Below are 19,169 nucleotides of genomic sequence, written 5' to 3'. Positions count from 1 at the left end.
TACAACCACCCTCTTGCTGCGCCATCGCAGTAGAAGCTTCAATGTTGTCCTATCAGTAATATAATATGACCCATGGGCCTTATTCAAAATCAGGCAATGAACTACTGGTTATCTGCCAGAGTTGACTACCAATAACTACTGCACTCTTCATTACTGTGCTTCGCTCACAGAAAACATGTCTACTATTGGGAATTATTTTATATGAGACATAAAATTGTATTTTCTATTTGTAAGCAGTAGGGGAACTACCAAATTTAGCAACCTATATTCATGGTAAACACTAGTATAACTAGTAACTTACTGAAATATTTCATCAGCACTAATATATAAAACGGAGACATGTAGAGATATCATAAAATAACTAATTCCTATGGGATTTTATTCTATTTTCAAGCACATGGATTCTGATAGGCTATTAATCGGGACAGAAGCTCTGATGTGGATCGTATCCTGTTCCAAAATATATAGAAAAACGAGTCGCTTCTACTGGCATACGATTTATAAATGTCACTTTACTATCGCAAGTTAGTTGTTCACAGTATCCGGCTTTCAGCAATGTGGAACTGCTGCTTACATATTATGAATCTTATTTTTTTTTTCTATCTGACATTTTTTGGTGGGCAATGCGTAATTTGCCCGTGCTGAGATATAACCTCAGGGCACACTGATGTAGATTCTGATGTATTGCAATATTTTGTGATTTCAACCTTCTGAAATAACTCCCTTTTAAAGTGTGGCTTTGTGGTAAATGCATTTGGGAAATGTGCTGTGCATGGACAGTTTGCACTGTGTTTTTAGCAGTTCAAACTATCAAAAAAGACCTTGGGCTCACTGGACACAACTGAATTTGCCCTGTGAGTACTAAAGTTTTAAGAGACTTGGGAAGGAGTTTGCAAGTAACACTACAGTGTGATTCTTGTGACCTGGAAACAAACAGCTAGCCCAGATGCGTCAACGCCAAGGGCAGAAGCTGAATACACAAGAAAACACTTACAAGCACAGAGGAGGGATGGTGAAAGTTGCTTCAAAAGATGTCTCCATTACTGCGCCCTGCCACCCACCTGTGACTCCCCAGGTACTGTGGAACCATAGTTACTCTGCATGAGTGAAGAGTATAGCCTGAAGTGGGGAGACCGCGTGACTGAGGCTGCACGTAGAGGCATGGAAGTGGTGAATGAAGAGCAGATTTGTTGTCCCATATGTCACAGACCGTGTGTGACTGTAGGCAGCTGGTGACTGTGAGTAATCTGCCTCCTCAACCACATGCACGATGGCACCACCCAGCCAAGCTGTTCCATTACTTCCTTCCTCTCTGCTCTTACTGCCTTCTCCCCCGTCCCTTCCGCTGGCAGTTCCCACTAGTCGCCAGTGGTGTTACAGCGGTGGCGGGGTCCCTGGTGCAAGACGTGAACATGGGCCCTTCTGCTCCCCAGTTAGGAGTCAATAACAGCCTTAAATGTAGTGGAAAAGGGCCCAAATAACCTTGGAGTCTGAAGTCACAGCACTTGCTGCACCCTTGATTAATAGACCGCCCCTGCCATTAACACTCTTAGAACCTTTTTTTATTTCTTACCTGAGGCATCTTGCCAATGCAAGATCTATAGGCTTGGTCAATGTTTGTTTAGACTTGTTGGCTTACAGCTTTAAAAATAATTTTTAAAAAAAGCTCTATGACGTGGCCAGTTCTGATTGTATCATAGCCCTGCTTCTGTGCAACATATTATGGAAAAAAACATGGGGGCAGAAGCAACACGGAGGCGCAGGGGAGGAGGAAGGGAGCAGCAATGATGGGTGGGGAGAGGCAACATGAGGGAGGGGTTAAAGGGAGCAGCAATAACAGAAAGCAGGAGGGGAGGCGGGGATCTGGGATAATGGAGCGGAGGTGAGAAGAAATAGTATCTGAATCACAACACAAGCAGCAGACGGGCACTAATTAAGTTGAATCAATCTGTGCTTGGACCATACTCCACCGAAAGGAACGGAAGTGATGCTTGGCTTGTGCTGGAGAATGAGGAGGCAGCAAAGAAGAGTGACAACAAAACCAACGAATGGTAAGAAATCTGCAGCTTCCAAGCTATTTATTCTACACAATATTTTTTGCAATTGAGAGTGCAGGGTCAACCTAACAAACTTGAAAGAGGGCTTAGAACCCACCTATTGCTTACCACTGGATGGTGTCTTTGTCACACTCACCTCTTTTGTCTTTGTTGGCCAGTAGCAGCTGGGCTGGTTTCATTCTGCTGGCCAGTTTCACTCAAGAAAGCTTTGGATGTCACTTGTTTAGATATCAGACCCTCTCTCACACTCTTTGGTTTCATCTTTTTAGATTGGCACAAATACAGCAGCTTTGAGCCAGCGCATACCACAATGCCAATCTACGACATGTCACTCCACACTAAGACGCACTACTCTACTCCAAACCACTTTACTCCCCTCTGTAACAATCTATTGTATAACACTCCATACCTCTCCAAGAGACTACACCAGTCCACAACACTCTTTTCTACGCCACTAACTCTTAGCCATTCAGAACAGCCCCCACGGTGGTGCACAGCATGGCTAAAACACATTAGCAAAGCCAATAGCTCTCACATAGGCGAGTCCTACTGGCTTTGTCAATGCTCGTTCTCCATTCTTCCCTCTCTTTTATTCCCCTAGGCCAGGGTTCTCCAATGCGGTCCTGATCCATGCCAGATTTTTAGGATAACTACACTTATCTAAATGCGGATATGGGCCCTTGTCTTTTAGACCCCCTTTTCGCAATATCCTGCCCAAACCATTCACCCTCCTTGCAGTGTCACCCTAGTTTAAAGCTCTTCTACATGCCTGCTGCTTTCCATTCCCTACTCCCACCAAACTCCCTTTTCACACCTGTCAAGCTGTTTATTCACTTTCAATTGAAGATGTGTTATCTGTAGGGGCAGTGCACTACCACACCAGGCCTACTCCACTTTAGCCCATTCAACTCGACTTTGCACCACTCCACAATATTGCACTCTACTCTTGACCACTCCACTCTGTGCCACTTCACTCAATGCTGCTCTAATCTTCATGCACTCTACCCAACACTACTATGCACTGCTGCACTCTTCATCACTGCACTATACACCAATCCATTCTAAGCCCCCTAATATACTCTGCACTTTACAACACTCTATGCCACTGCACTCTACGCCACTTCACTCTACTCTGAAACAATATACGCCACTCTATTCCACACTCTGCCACCCCTGTGCAGTCTACCCTGTGCCATTCCACTCTGTGCCACCTTACTCAAAACCAGTAAACTCTACGCCACTGGACTCTACACCAATCAACACTGCACTGTACGCATCTATATTTTACACCACTGCACTCTAGGCTACTCTTTATGCCATTGTACTTTGACACTTTACTCTGCACCACTCTAAGCCAGTGTACTCTACACCACTGCACTCTAGGACACTTTACCAAACCAGCCTCAAACCTGACGCAGTGCCCAGGATCCCTGCTTTATTCCCTTCTCTACATCTTCTCTTCCCTTAATCTTGCTTCTGCAAGGAATCCACCAGAACCTTCCTCCTTTCTCTTTCATTCCCATGGCCCTTGTATCACCGCCTCCTCCCTCGGGGCACCTCTGCGCGTTTCGTCTTGTCCCTGCCCATCACATTACACTGTCCTCTACTTAACTCGTGTTTTTTTCTTCTAAATATCCCTCCTGTCCCTCCACTTCACTTCCCCTTTGCCTTCTGTCACTCACAAACAAGAACACTGAACTCTTAACATCCACTCACCCTTTCCTCTACCTAGTCTACCCCCTCCCTTTCCATATATTCCTCCGGCCCCTCCAGTCCTGTTTTCTCTTTCACCACCCTTGCCACGCCAAGACCCACCGGCTCCCTCTGACATCCTTGGTGTTCATTCACATCCATTTTCGACCCCTCCCTTTCGTAGGCGCACACACCAGTTCCCTTTACTTCATCCTGCCTCGCCCTTACATACCTCTTCCTGCCCTCATTTATCATTTCCCTTATCGCCCCCTTCCCCTGCACCTAGCAGACTCCGACCCCTCCCTCTGTCTTTGTACTGTGGATTAGTGAGTCGTGAAGCTGCCCAGACTGACAGCTGTTGCAGTCTCTGAGCTCCAACTAACCCAGTTCAGCGTCTACTTAATTTGCAGTTTCAAGAACAATTCCAGTTCTCAGCACCTGATGGAGCGGACCCTCCCCCAAGAGAACAGGGACAATAATACGACGTTACAGGCAAAACGCTCTTCCTGAGAGCACTGCATCACCTGGGCCTTGGTGGGCAGGAAATTATCAGGCAGCAAGCACAGGCGGACCTGAGAGAGCAAACGAAACGGTAACAGCTTACAGGCACACTGTCACAAGCTGTAGGTTCTATGAATAGTTGGCTGCAGGCAAAGCTGAAGTAGGGTTACTAGAGTTTCAAAAGCAACAAGCTTTGGTAAAGCCAATAGGTCTCGCCTGTGCAAGAGCTATTGGCTTAGCCAATATGTTTTAGCCGTATTGTGCAACCAGCACGGCTGCTGTGCAGCATGGCCTTAAGTTAGTGGGGTGAAGGAGAGTGGAGTGTTAAGGAGTGTCATAAAGAGTTGTGGAATGACTTAGAGTTGAGTGGCATGAAGTAGACTGTCATGGAGTGGCAAGAGTGAAGTGGTGTAGAGTGTTGTGGAGGGAGCAGAGTGTCAGAGTGGAATAGGTTTAGAGTTGAGGGACAGTGTCTCACAGTGAAGTAGTGTTCTAAAGTGTTGAAGAGCAGAGTGGAGAGGCGTAGCGGGTGTCACACAGAGTAGAATAGTGTTATAGAGCGGAGTGACCGAATGGAGTATATTTTTGTAGAATGGAGTGGTTGACTGGAGTAGTGTAGCAGAGTGGAATGGCACAGAGTACAGTGGCATAAAGAGGAGTGGCATAGAGTGTCACAGTAGTCGCGTACAGTGGAGGATTGTGTCGTAGAATGCAGTCCAGTATAGTGGCGTGGAGTGTCGTAGAGGGAGTTGCATAGAGAGTCGTAGGGTAGGGTAGATTTGTAGAGTGAAGCAGTGTTTCAGATTGGAGTAGAATTTAATGGAGTAGAGAGCCAGAGTGGAGTATTGTGAAGTGAAGTGTTGTAGAGTAGACTATAGGGAACTGACAGTACACTAGTGCTGAATAGATTCCATAAAGTGCATTGGCTTTGAGTAAAGGGGTGTAGAGTCCACTGGCACACACTGCAGAGACTTAGAGTGGTGCAGAGTAGATTGCAGTGGCATAGAAAGCAGTGAAGAAGAGTAGATTGTTTGAAATAGTGCGAGTGGTGCATAGATGTGATGCAAGGTAGAGTGCATTGGCGTAGAATAGTGCAGTGGTGCATAGTACAGTGCACAGGATAGAGAGGCGTAGAGTGCAGTGGTACACAGTAAATTAGAGTGGCAGAGTGGACTGGCATAGAGTGTAGTGGAGTGCATTGGCGTAGACTGCACTGGAGTATGGTGCATTGCGTAAAGTGCACTGGCATAGAGTGACGCAAAGTAAAGTGGTGTAGAGTTCTGTAGCATAGAGTGCACTGTTGCTGAGTGGCGTGGAGTCCAGTGGTGAGGAGTATGTAGAGTACACTGCTGTAGAGTGTATTGGCTTATAGTGGTGCAGAGTAAAGGGACAAAGTACAATGGCGTAAAGAGTAGCCTAGAGCGCAGTAGTGTAAAATGAAGATGCATACAGTGCAGTCTTGATTGGTGTAGAGTGCAGTGGTGTAGAGTGTACTGGTTTTGAATAAGGTTGGTGTAGTGTGCATTGGCATAGAGTGGAGTGGCACAGGGTAGACTGCAGTGGCATAGAGTGGAATGGCATAAAGTGGAACAGAGTGGTGTAGATTGTTTCAGAGTAGTGTGAAGTGGCAGAGTGCAGTGGGATAGCGTTGTAAAGTGCAGAGTAGATCAGGGGGCTTAGAATGGATTGGTGTATAGTGGAGTGGCAAAGAATGCAGCAGTGTATAGTAGTATTGGGTAGAGTGCACATAGAGTAGAGAGGCACTGAGTGAAGTGGTGCCGAATAGAGTGCAGTGGAGTGGCATGTGCAGTGGAGTGGCATAGTACAGAGCAGAGTGCAATATCGTGGATTGGTGCAAGGTTGAGTGGAATGGGCTAAAGTGAAGTATGCCAGGTGTGGTAGTGCACTGCCATTACAAATAACACATCTTCATTGAAATGACCATTACATTTGCACACGACACACAGATTTACTGATAAAAGCATACAGTACACAAACGATAATGTGTGGAAATGTCATGACCTAGTGAAGTGATTTATTTTGGTCTATTAAAATATTTGTTTCCACCAGACTTCAGAATTATCAAGAAATGTGCTTCATTTGTGTTTTCCATATTCTGAAATATCTGCCGAGTTAATTTATAGACATTTAATTTTTGCTTTGTGCTTGGAAAAAATATATATCGTACAGCACACCCAGAGTAGCCAGCTAGGAAAAATAACAACCTACAGTCTTTCTGTCTCACATGGGTACCCAGCAGGATTGTCACATAAATCTCTCTTTGAAGTCAGAGAAAGAAAAGTAAACACCAAGCTTCCTGGCAGACAAAGCCTCACATTTGACCTCTGTATTTAAATACAGCAAAGGTGACAAGATCAGAACAAGATTTACAAGCCAGTTAATAGGAAGGAGCACTCCTGGAAGAATGCAAGGGGAGTTGGTGTGAAAAGGCATTGCTCATTGGGAGGGACAAACTCACCCTGGACAGCCTAAAACAAATAAAGCTAGCAAATAGAAAGCTGGAACACATGAGCTACAAACCACAAAGGCTATGAGAAGAAACAATGGGCGGAATGTCCTGAATATGTTGTTAGTAAACCAGACAGATGGGCTGTCTAGTAGGCTTTGACCTAAAAACCGTGACATGCAACACACAGAAGTAAGACTAAAGGGTGACAACGAAAACAAAATGGGCATATAAGAAAGTGTGTGCATGCGTACCCACACAGTGTGGTAGCAGTGACATTTCAAACACTAAAAACTGTTCTGAAGGTTGCAGCTCCAAAAAAGGTTTTAATTCTAAAACTGTGCTACTTTCACAGATGCACCAGAACAGCTATATTGAAGCTATTTTTTACTTATTGGGTACCTTAATAAGTATTGCAAACCTGGTGTATCCAGCCTAGCATACCGATGGCTAGCACAGACTCGTTCTGAAGGTTTTAAGCTCTTGTTCACTTGAAGTCTTAATTTACAGCAAGACTTCGTTTTGAAAGCATTAGCTAGGGCAATGTGGCATGGCCTCCTCCATGCCTTCATCCCCCTTCTTCTCTCTGCTGGGAGCAAGAACTGAGGCTCCAGCCGACCTCCTGTGACCTTGTGTAATGTAACTTGCGCTTCTGCAAAGCGCTCCAACACCACTGGTCGATTTCGAGCTATAAATCTGCAAAAAAGAGATGAATTACTTAAATTGTTTTTGGACTTAAAAGACGTCTGCGTAAGTGGAGGCGTACTCAATATCTGAATTATGCTACTCGCTCAGCCGGCTTCTCAAAAACCAGGACTGTATTTAAAGATTTGAAAAACGTCAGACAGAACTCCAAACGCCGGCCCATGAGTCGAGGTCAATTAGGTCAGACAAAGTGTGGGTCGTATGCTGCGGATGGGCAATGTGTGACACCGGCTACAAGTAGGTGGTTGGTACAGTGTGTCTTACAGGATGCAGACAGCAGGAAAAGTGCTTGTCATAAGCTTTGAAAAACAGACAAAAGAATGGGTTACAAACTGCAGGGACATTGTGAATCGCAGAACAGTTGGGTCTCCAGCTATGAGCTCTAGGCAAAGACGGTGCAAGGAATGTACTGCCACATGCTGAAGGCACAATCCGAGACAGACTGTTTAAACAATAGGCAAAGTATGGACCACAGGATTCAGGTACTCGAGGGCCATAGGATGCCGTTCAGATTAAGGGGTCAGTCTGTATATAAACAAAGGAGGAGTCACAGGCCGTAGACAGCAAACACTGTGTGGGCTCACAAGCCATGGACACCAAGGAATATGATGTATACAGGCTGCTGGTAATGTGTGGGTCATGGACTGCAGAGAGCAAGCATTGTGTGGGTGTGCAGTTGCACACCAGCTAACAGGGTAAAGGCTGCAGACAGCAGGCAAGGTTTGAGTAACGGGCTGCAAACAAAGGGTACAATCTTTTGTAAAAGGTATTCCACTGTGCGGTAATGAAATTTCATTTACAAAATACTGTACTGATACTCATGAAATTCATTATGTATTGATTACACCTCCTCCCCAACAAAAGATCGTTTTTCTGCTGAAATGGATTAGGATTGTGGCACTGGATACTCGCTTAAAACAGATCCGTGTTGTTGGGATTTGAGCAAAATAAGTGTGGACTTCATGAATAAAAGCAAGAAAACCAATCTTGCCACAGATTAAAGGGTGTTTCAGAAACAAAGAAAAATAAATAGGATGTAGAAATATAACATATGCTGCTATTCAACGCCTATGCTCAGGTGGACTCCACCTGCCATTCCAAAAGTTCCCTACAAATTGTATTCTGAATAAAAGGCTGTATTCTATATCAACAGTGAACACCCAATTTATTTGATTAGCTCTACTATTTAGGAAACTTTCAGTGTACATTAAAAGAGCAGGACTTGCCGGGAGCAGAAAATCATGTGCGCCTACATGAATGTAGAATGAATCAATCAATCAAATGGGAGTTGTAAAACACAACTTCTCACCCTCAAGGGTATCCTGGCGCTTGCAGATCTCAGCGGCCTCATATGAATACTCAGGTCTTCAGGGCTCTACGCAATTCCAGGTGAGGTGATGGTCCGGAGATGTGTGTGGTGGCTGTTCCAGGTTTTTGCTGCTATATGGGAAAAGGCACGTCCTCCACTTCTGCAGATGTGTGGAGTGTGGGTAAGAAATAGGGAGGAGGAGCTTAGTCGTCTTGACAGTTGTTGGAAATTCAGGTAGTGGTTAATATAGGCGGGCCCTTGGTTGTGCAGAACTTTGTGTGTGGGGGTCAGCAGCTTGAATACGCACCTCTTCTGCACAGATAACCAGTGGCGGTGTGGTATGTGGGATTGTTGGAAAGTCTGGCTGCAGCATTCTGTATAGTCTGAAGTCTTTGTAGAAGTTGCAAGGCGATTCCTACGTAGAGGGTGTTGCTGTAGTCAAGCCGACTGGTGAGTAGGGCCAGTGTGACGATGCATCTTGTGTGCTTGGGTAACCAATTGAAAATCTCATGCTGCATGCGCAGAGTAGAGAAATAGGCGGCGGAGACAGTCTTTGATTCCATGGTGAGCCTGTTGTCAACAATGATTCTGAGGTTTCTGGTATGTTCGGAGGGAATGGGTGCAGGTCCCAGTTGTGAAGGCCACCCGGAGTCGTTCCATGTGTTGCTGCTCTTGCCCAAGATTAGAACTTTAGTCTTGTCTGTGTTTAGCTGCGGGCAGTTTCCTTTCAACCAGTCAGCAACACTTGTCAGGCAGCAGTGGAAGTTGGTTTTAGTGGTGGGGGAGTGAGGGTCGTGGGTGAGTGACAGGATATGTTAGGTGTCTTCTGCGTAGATTATGTTGAGGCCGTGGGATCCGATGTTGGCTAGTGAGGTCATTTATGTGCTAAAAAGTGTGGGTCTGAGGGCTGATCCTTAGGTGAATTCCACAGGTGATGTCTTTTGGTTTGGAGGTGAAAGGTGGTAGGTGAATCCTCTGGGTTCTTCTGGTGAGGAAGGAGGTGATCCATCTGAGTGTGTCCCCTTGGATGCTGATGTGGTGGAGTCTTTTGATCAGCCTTTGATGGGATACGGTACTGAAGGCTGCCAAGAGGTCGAGGAGGATCAGGGCTGCTGTTTCTTGATCGAGGAGGGTACAGTCTGTGGCTGCAATCAGTACGGTGTTGGTTCTGTGATTGCTGTGGAAGACGGCAGGATTTGGGAGACATTGAGTAGCTGGTTCTGCTCCAGGTAGATCATGAGTTGCTTGTTGCCCAGAAAATGCAATTATTTGTGCCACTGAAGATAGAGGACTTATTGGATAGTGTATGCCCACTGGCTAAAAGCTCCTACAAAACCTCAATCCAAGAGGAATGCCATCAGTTCCACATTCTGTGACAGGCTATAATGCACAGTTAAGAGCATTTCTGGGCATGTGATGCTGTGTCATGGTAGCTTAACTACCACCAGAGGCTTCTTCCATCCTTTGGGGGTAGCCCAGTGCTACTTGAAGCAGACAACTAGAAAGGTTGAGGGGAAAAGTAAACTTGATGGCTTGGACATGATACTAGTCACAATAGCATCACCGGAATGGAGGTGGACATGTTCAGAGGCTAGTGTTTTCAGTGGCGGATTTTGAAAATGAGTGGCTTACGGTGTGAATTCAGAAATTATGTGATTCTGCAGTGGTGTTCTTGGAATCCCATGTAGAGTTCCTGGGACATGCAGTATGAGCGGTTAATATTCACCGTCCCGGTCTTCATAAGAACGTGAACTTGACAGAATAGCGGATTAGACTCCTCCAAATGAAGGTGTGTGTGTGAGTTTTGGATGTTAACAATTAAGTCACTTTAATGGACGAATTTTTTAAAGGAATTTGCATGCAGGCCACTTGGGGATGTGAGTAGAGAACCATAACTTCTCTAACAGTTTTTTCAATTAATGAATATATGTATTTATTACAAAGATGCAACTCAAATCTATAATCAAGATTGAGTCAGTATTCACAGAGGAAATACTTTTTTTTTCTTTTGCTAATAGTTTTTGACCTGTTTGACAAATCTGCTCCAAATCTGGTTGATGGTTGGTCCCTCTGACTCTTACTCTCCCTTGGAACAGAATGGTCCTGTGGGTCAAAAGTTATTTTATTCATATCAGACTCCCAAGATAATTGTTCCTCTCCAGCACAGCCCAAACTACACTGGATTCGTTTACAAGACCCTTTTACATGAATAAAGAGAACAGGGAAGAATTGGACGTTTTTGTGGCTTGATGTGAATCTGAATATTATTCTGTCAGTTACTATACATTAATTAATCTAGCGAACCACAATGCAAACTCTCCAGACAAGATCAGATAAAATAAAGATTCATGAAGTGTGATCTGTCACACACTTTAGAAACATGAGCACACATACCAACAATGCCACGCTTATTGCGACACGCCCAACCCACATGCACCCAGAGTTGCCTTTCTCAGAAAAAATATACCTGCCATTTGTTTACATTTTGCTACTTTGGAAGGGCCAATTACAAGTTAGGTGAATAATAATTTTCTTCAAAATTGTCAGTGTTCTTGTGTAGCATGATAATTATACCCATTTGCTTTAATAATTTAAAAAAATGCCCTCCCATTCTTTTTGCTTGTTTTACGATTATATTTCTAAAGCGAAAAATTACACTTTTGTTACGTTTTTCCATGTTTTTTAAGGGCGTGGACCTAAAAATACAGGCCAGAGTCAACTTGAATACACCTCACCCAAACACCTTCCACATAAATCATGTTAAACACACACACACACTTGTGAATCCAAACGGGCTAGTCTTCCTGCAATGCCTCCAGACTGTTACACGTGCTACGATTCCACACTAGCGGCAGTTGAGCGCTATACAAATAGCGGATAACACACCTGCTCATTTTCCCCACCTGCTCAGGATAAGATACGAGTCATTTATTTACCTAGCATGAAACCCCTCTTTGCCAGTATGTGTGATCCTGCCAGGCAGGCCAAGTTGCCTTATTCACCTGCACCGTCCACAAGTTGAGAGTGATTAGAAGGGAGCTTGAACGCAATTATAGCTTTACAATGACGACTCATCGCACGGAAGCTCGCGCGCTCCGTTGCTGTGGCATCTTGTGTGTTTGTTTGCCAAGTGTTGTTGCCCCTCCTTCGCGGCATGAATGCCGATGATTTCTCAGTCAGAGGGATAATAACAAGTCTGGGCACTTACCGGACGTCACACTGGGAGCGTTCAGGCGCCAAACTCGCCACACCCCCTCCCGGCCCTGAGCCTGTAATCCTCCCACGTGGCGGGGTTATCTTTCTCGGAATACCGGCGCCTGGCGGGAGGAGAGGCCTCCCCGCCTCGGCACAGCCCAGAGTGGGCCAAGAGCAACCGGAAACGGCGTCTGACCAACAACACGGCGAAGGGCGCCCGTCCATGCGGAATTCGGGGAACTTGCAGGCACGGGTCTTCCTCCTTTCAGAAACTATTTTAAAGACAAGTCTAAAACAAAGGGCTAAATGCCTTTTCCCGCGACTCCTTGGGAGTAAATCCCAGATTTTTTTTTTTATTGAATTCAGTGGTGTAGCCAGTGTGTCACGGGATCTAGTGTAAGAAAGGCAACTGCCTCTCTGGCTGCTGTTGAACGGCGAAAAACAGCCATAACCCGTGTTCATGGGGCCCCGGTGCCACTGCACAGGTTGCACCAATGGAAACTACACCCCAGGGCAAATCGCATCTTGCAAAGTAGGACTTGTAGTTTTGCTTTTAATCTTATGTATATGATAATAATGTCGGCATGCAAAAGTGCTGTTTAGAAAAACGCCTGAAATGGCTCAAAGCGGCACTAAGGATAAGGTGCAGGAGTCGTCAAACTAGGGGCAGGCCCCACTAGTGGGCCTCAAGGGATCCCAGGAGGGGCGCCATGCTCTGGCTAAAAGAAGCATATTCAGATAACAGTGCTTTTTTTAAGCAGAAAAACTATTTCATTTTTAAAAAGTTAACAGACCTGCAATGTTTAATTAAGTCTAGACAAATGTAAACAATGCAAACTTAATATAATAATTGTGAAAAATTCTGAGGGGGGGCAATGATTTTTTTTCCACTGGGGGGGGACATCGCATTAAAAGTTTGAAAACCGCTGATATGGTGTCACATAGCAGCTACACCAAATAAGCATTTGAACTGAACTGCATGTGGCGTATGAAAAAAGTGTACCGAACATGCTAAAAAATATATTCTCATCACAAAAGTTTGAGGCTGTACTTCACAAAGCACAATTGTAACCAACCTAACACATTTTTGAAAACATGCGTTCAGTCCTGGTACTACAGATTTCCTAGATTCACCATAAACAGCTATCAACATGGCAAACATTATTAGGTTTTGGCTTTGACAGTACAGCTGTCAAGCAGACCTATGACATAAAATATACATAAAAGTGAGCTTTGGGTCAGCCACGTTCAACCATTGGCTGTCTTTGACCTTTCTCTTTCAACCGCTGGCTTGACACTTTGTCAAGCATGAATCTGCGTCAAAAGAAACACTAAGACTGCAAGTCCCAAAGTACACACCCATGAGAAGGAACATGGTGTTCTTGATTAACTGAAGACAATTTCAATTTTTACAACAGTTTCAGCCAACATCCTTTAATGATTTAGTTAAAAAAATCCAAATATTACTTGGTAATAGAGCATCTCCAAATAAACTTATCTCAATTAGTTTAGTCACTGTTTTTTTCAGTTATGCGTGTCTCTGGGAAACAACCAACAAAAATACAATATATAGTTCAGCTTCAAGGAAGAAATGGCCACTGTCTACTGCTCCCTTGAATATACACAGCTATAACTGCCTCAATGTCACGAGGGTGACCTCCAGCCAGTCTCTGTACTCTAGCAGCGCTAGCAGGCCCTCTGGAATTGTTTGGCAGGGAGAGCCAAATTAATAATTATGAAAACACAACAGTAATACAAAATTCCACTGCCACTGAGCATGCTGGAATTTATGGTACTATATTCTCCATTTTAGGTATGGTGCTGCTGAAAAACCTAGATTGACTGAAAGTCACACAGATGAGACAGGTTTGGTTGGCAGCTATGGTGGCTCCCTGGTGTATCACTGTAAAAAAAAAAAAATCATATAAGTTTTCAATCTAACAGTTTTAGAATTCCACAGGCATGCATGAGGCTTTATTAAATGGGCTTATCTTCCAATCCTTCCTAAGCAGATGAGGTTCTGCATGTATAGCAGGCTTTAGAAGTATGCCCCTGCTCCTCCATGGCGCTTTATGGTTGCCAGATGGCTTAAACTTACTGGGATCACCATGTTTGACTTCAGCTTTTGTTTCACAGTCTGTTGTGTTCAGTGGGTTATAGCCGTGATCTGCTGCAACTGAACAAATCATACTAAACCTACTGCAATGGTTTGAAAAACACGTCTGGCACTAGGGCACAGTGTTTTCAGTGCCATTTTTTATGGTCTGGCTTGACAGCACAACTGTCACCAGACAATTATGTGAGAATCAGCAGGAGAGGGGCTTTGGTTCCGTCCACGTGTTGGGAACCAGGAGCACATGTTTTGATCATGTACTTACCTTACCTCATAGACCTTCCAAACTATCTTAGGGCCTGATTTAGAACTCAGCTGATAGGTTACTCCATCACAACAGTGACAAATACTCTGTCCGCCGAAATCTAAATCCCATGGGACATAATGGGATTTAGATTTTGGCAGATGGAGTCTCTGTCACCGTTGTGTGCGAGTAACCCGTCCACCAAGTTCCTAAATCAAGCCCTTAATCAGGAATACAGGATGCTTCAAAAATATCAACACCAAAAGAACTGTTATCATTGAAGCTATTGATGGACAGTGAAGACCTCCACATCTTTTACAAGAAGATCTGTATGACCAAAGAGGATATCCTGTTGCCAAGTGGCCCAATACCATTATGCATCTGATGGACTTGGCCCTCTCTGCAGGGCCACCTCAAACATTTTGCATTCACAACCTTCCTTTACTGAAATCGTTTTTGTTGACTTTTAGGACTCTGTGCGCTTTATCACTGCTAACCAGTGCTAAACTGCTTGTGCTCTCTCCCTAAAACATACACCTGATTGGTATATTTAATTTATTTGTAAGTCCTAGTAAATCGTACTACACATACCATGGCCTGTAAATTAAATGCTCCTAGTGGGCAGCACTCTCACTGCAGCACCTACTAAAGTAACCTTTTAAACGTCTCAGACCATCCACTGCAGCCTGTAGTGTAGTTTTAAATTACTACTGCAACCTGGCAAAATAAAGTTTTTGTCAGGCCTAAACCTTCCTTTTTGATTCTCCCTTAAGGTAGACCTTAAAACCCCATAGGGCAGGGAACGCTATATTTAAAAAGTAGGACATGTGGGTTCAGGCTTTACCTGTCCTCGTAGAGAAGAAATCCTGAGGTCATTTTTCACTACTGTAAGGCCCATCTTTCATATTTAATAACATTGGATTACCTTATTACATTTAATAAGTGCTAATTTATGACTGGCAGCAGGTAGGGTTCTCACTTTCCTCCCACACATGTCCAGACTCATACCGGACTAAAACAGGTTTATCCCAGGGCAGAAAACAGCGTTGAATACACATAGAATGTTCTTCATCATGGATACTGTACACCCAGAGGAGAATAAGGCAGTGATAGTCTCGATCAACATAGAAAAGGCGTTTGATAGCCTACGATGGGACGCCCTGTACCAGGTGAAGGAGGGGCTGGGATTGGGAGAGGAATTTATTAAATGGACCAAGCTCCTCTGCACGGGTGTGAACTGGCAGTGTAGTTTCTAATTTCTATGTGGTTGGGAGGGGAACCAGACAGGGCTGTCCCTCTACTGCTTGCCATTGCTGTTGAACCCCTGGCCATCAGAGTACAAATGGGGGCATCATACCAGGGACTGTACCGTTGGGGCACCTCCAGCTGAATTGCACTCTATGTGGACAATATGCTCCTATTCCTAGCCAACGCAGAGAGGGACCTACCTGGGGTAATTTCACTTTTAGAACAGTTTGGGAGTATCTCCAGCCTTTGTATAAACTGGCGAGAATCGCTTGTGTTTCCCCTGTGTTGACATGCCAAAACCCCGGGATTTGCACGGGGTCATATGGGAGGGATCCTGCATGAAATATTTAGGAGTCAGGGTATATCGCAATCCCAGAGACGACCTGGAGGGTAACATCGGAGCAATTATTAGGGCACTTCGCACTAGTGTGAGGTTCCCGAAAACTCTCCGCCTGTCTGTGGCAGGACGAATAGCGGTTGCAAAGATGATAGTGCTCCCCGTCCATTTTACTTCTTTGCCACACTACCAATAGGGATCCCCGCCAACTGTTTACAGAATTAAACTCACTGACGGTGGAGCTCACCTGAGGAGCGAGCAGACGCAGAGGGGCATACTCCAAACTGCTCAGACCCACCATTGATAGAGGGTTGGCAGCACCTGATCTCCAGCTGTACTACTGGGTGACCCAAATTCAACGGTTTAACCAGTGGTTACACTCACAGCTGAGCCCCGAGGGGGAGGTCCTGAGAGGAACCCTGGGCTTCAGTGCACTGCTCGAGATCATCTTGACACCCAAAAGGCCTGTTATTTGGGGCTCTATGGAACAACAATTTTTCTTTGCTGCCAGCGTTGCCTGCAGCGTGATGAAATCCTCCTACCATACTCTCCGGACTTGCCACTGCAGGCCCTGGTGGCTATAAACGGAACAACTACGGGGAGTACTAGAATGGGCAACATATAGCATAACATGAGTGGGCAACGTCTGTAGAGATGGCAAGTTGTTGTCCTTTCAGCATCTAGTGGAGACATTCAATCAATCAATCAAAAAATGTATAGAGCGCGCAACTCACCCGTGGGGGTCACAAGGCGCTTGTGGGGGGGGGGGGATTGAGGGAGGCTTACTGTTCGAACAACCAGGTCTTGAAGTTTTTTCTGAAGAGTAGGAGGTCTTTGGTTTTGCAGAGGTTGGTAGGGAGGGAGTTCCAGGTTGTGGGGCCGAGGTAATAGAATGCCCTGCCTCCTGTGGTGGTTCGTTGGATGCGGGGGACTGTAGCTAGTGCGAGGTCGGCTGATCGGAGGTTGCGGGTGGGAGTGTGGAAGTTCACTCTTTCGTTGAGGTAGGTCGGGCCGGTGTTGTGGAGGGATTTGTGTGCTTGGATGAGGATCTTGAAAGTGATTCTCTCGTCTCTGGGGAGCCAGTGAAGGGATTTCAGGTGTGATGAGATTTGTTCGTGGCGGGGAGGCCAAGGACAAGGCGTGCAGCTGTGTTCTGGATTCTCTGGAGTTTGCGTTTGAGTGTGGTGCCAGCGTAGAGGGCGTTACCGTAGTCTAGTCTGCTGCTGATGAGTGCATGGGTGACTGTCTTCCTGGTCTCTGGGGGAATCCATTTTAAGGATTTTTTTTAGAGTGCGGAGTGTGTGGAAGCAGGAGGAGGTTAGTGCATTGATTTGCTGTGTCATGGAGAGGGAGGGGTCCAGGATGATGCTGAGGTTGCGTGCGTGGTTTGCGGGGGTATGGTTTTGTTGGGGCCGATGATGATGATCTCGGTTTTGTTGGAGTTAAGCTTGAGGTGGTTAGTTGTCATCCAGTTGGTGGTGTCGAGGAGAGCAGCGTGTAGGTTGGTTTTGGTGGTGGTGGGGTTGCGGGTGAGGGAGAGGATGAGTTGGGTGTTGTCTGCGTAGGAGAGGATAGTGATTCCGTGTGGTCGGAGGATGTTGGCTAGGGGGATCATGTAAATGTTGAAGAGTGTTGAGCTGAAGGAGGATCCTTGGGGGACTCCGCAGATGATCTTGGTAGCGGTGGAGTGGAAAAGTGGAAGGCGGACTCTTCGGGTCCGGTCGGTGAGGAAGGAGGCGAGCCAGTCTAAGGCTTTGTGGAGAATTCCTGTGTTGTGGAGGCGTGTGCGAAGTGTGTGGTGGCAGACAGTGTCAAAGGCTGCGGAGAGGTCTAGGAGGATGAGTGCGACGGTCTCGCCTTTGTCGACTTTGGTCCTGATGTCAGTGCATGCACTGAGGGCGGTTTCCGTGCTGTGGTTCTTGCGGAACCCGGATTGTGAGGGGTCAAGAGTGTTGTTTTCTTCGAGAAAGTGGGATAGGCGGGCGTTTACTAGTTTCTCAGCAACCTTGGCGGGGAAAGTGAGGAGGGAGATGGGGCGATAGTTGGAGAGGACCTCCGGGTTGGCTTTGGGATTTTTTAGGAGAGCAGTGATTTCTGCGTGCTTCCAGGGGTCTGGGTAAGTGGCGGAGTCGAAAGAGGAGTTGATTATGTCGCGGAGTATGGGGGCGATGGTTGGGCTGGCTTTGTTGTAGATGCAATGAGGACAGGGGTCGGAGTGGGATCCAGAGTGGATGGAGTTCATGTTTTTTTCGGTTTCTTCGTGTGTGGTGGGGGCCCAGGCGGTGAGTGTGGTGGGAGGGGTCATGAGAGGGGGTTGAGTTGGGTGAGTGAGGGGTGTGTGTGGTGGGTGTGTGTGGTATGAAGCTGTTGTGGATGTCCAGGATTTTGTGGCGGAAGTGGTTGGAGAGGGTGTCACATAGGGGCTGTGTGTGTGGGGTCTATGTTGCTGGCTTTGGGTTTGGCTAGCTCTTTAATGATGGTGAAGAGTTTTTTGCTGTTTTGGGAGTTGTTGTCAAGGCGTGTCTTGTAGTGATCTCTTTTGGTGGTGCGTATGAGTTGGTGATGGGTGCGAATGGTAGTTTTGAGGGTGGAGAAGTTGGTTGTGGAGGGTTCTTGTTGCCATATTTTCTCCGCTTGGCGGCATTTGCGCTTGGAGTTCGGGGGTGAACCATGGGGCATTCTTGATGTTGCTGGTGGCGATGTGTTTTCTGAGGGGGCTAGTGTGTCTGCGCAGGTAGTGATCCATTTGGAAAGGTTGTGTGCTCCTGCGTTGGGGTCGTTGGTGTGGGGTGGAGGTTGTGAGCCAGTTGGGAGTTCAGGCATTCTGTGGGGATCTTGTCCCACATGCGGTAGGGTGTGGTGTGTTGATGGTGGTGTGGGGGGGGGGGGGGGGTTTGTTGAAGGAGAAGTGGACGCAGTGGTGGTCAGTCCAGTGGAGTTCGGTGCTGTGGGTGTAGGCTATGTGTTGGCTTGAGGTGAAAATTGCGTAGAGCGTGTGTCCTGCTGAGTGGGTGGGTGCGGTGACCAGTTGTTTGAGTCCGAGGTTGGTGAGGTTGTCTATGAGAGAGGTTGAGTTCAGGTCTTGAAGGTTCTCCAAGTGAAAGTTGAAATCACCGAGGAGGATGTAGTCTGTGGAGGTGAGGGCGTCCGAGCTGATGGTGTCGGCGATGGTGTCGCAGAAGGCCGGGTGTGGTCCTGATGGTCTGTAGATTAGTGTACCTCTGAGGGTGGAGTTGTTGTTAATGTGGATTAGGAAGTGCATGTGTTCTGTGTTGTCGATAGTGTCTTGGGAGCTGGTGGT

The sequence above is a fragment of the Pleurodeles waltl genome, chromosome 12 (assembly GCF_031143425.1).
Source record: "Pleurodeles waltl isolate 20211129_DDA chromosome 12, aPleWal1.hap1.20221129, whole genome shotgun sequence".
Taxonomy (NCBI): Eukaryota; Metazoa; Chordata; class Amphibia; order Caudata; family Salamandridae; genus Pleurodeles; species Pleurodeles waltl.
The sequence above is the reverse complement of the archived record's forward strand: the minus strand, read 5'-3'. Positions refer to the sequence as shown.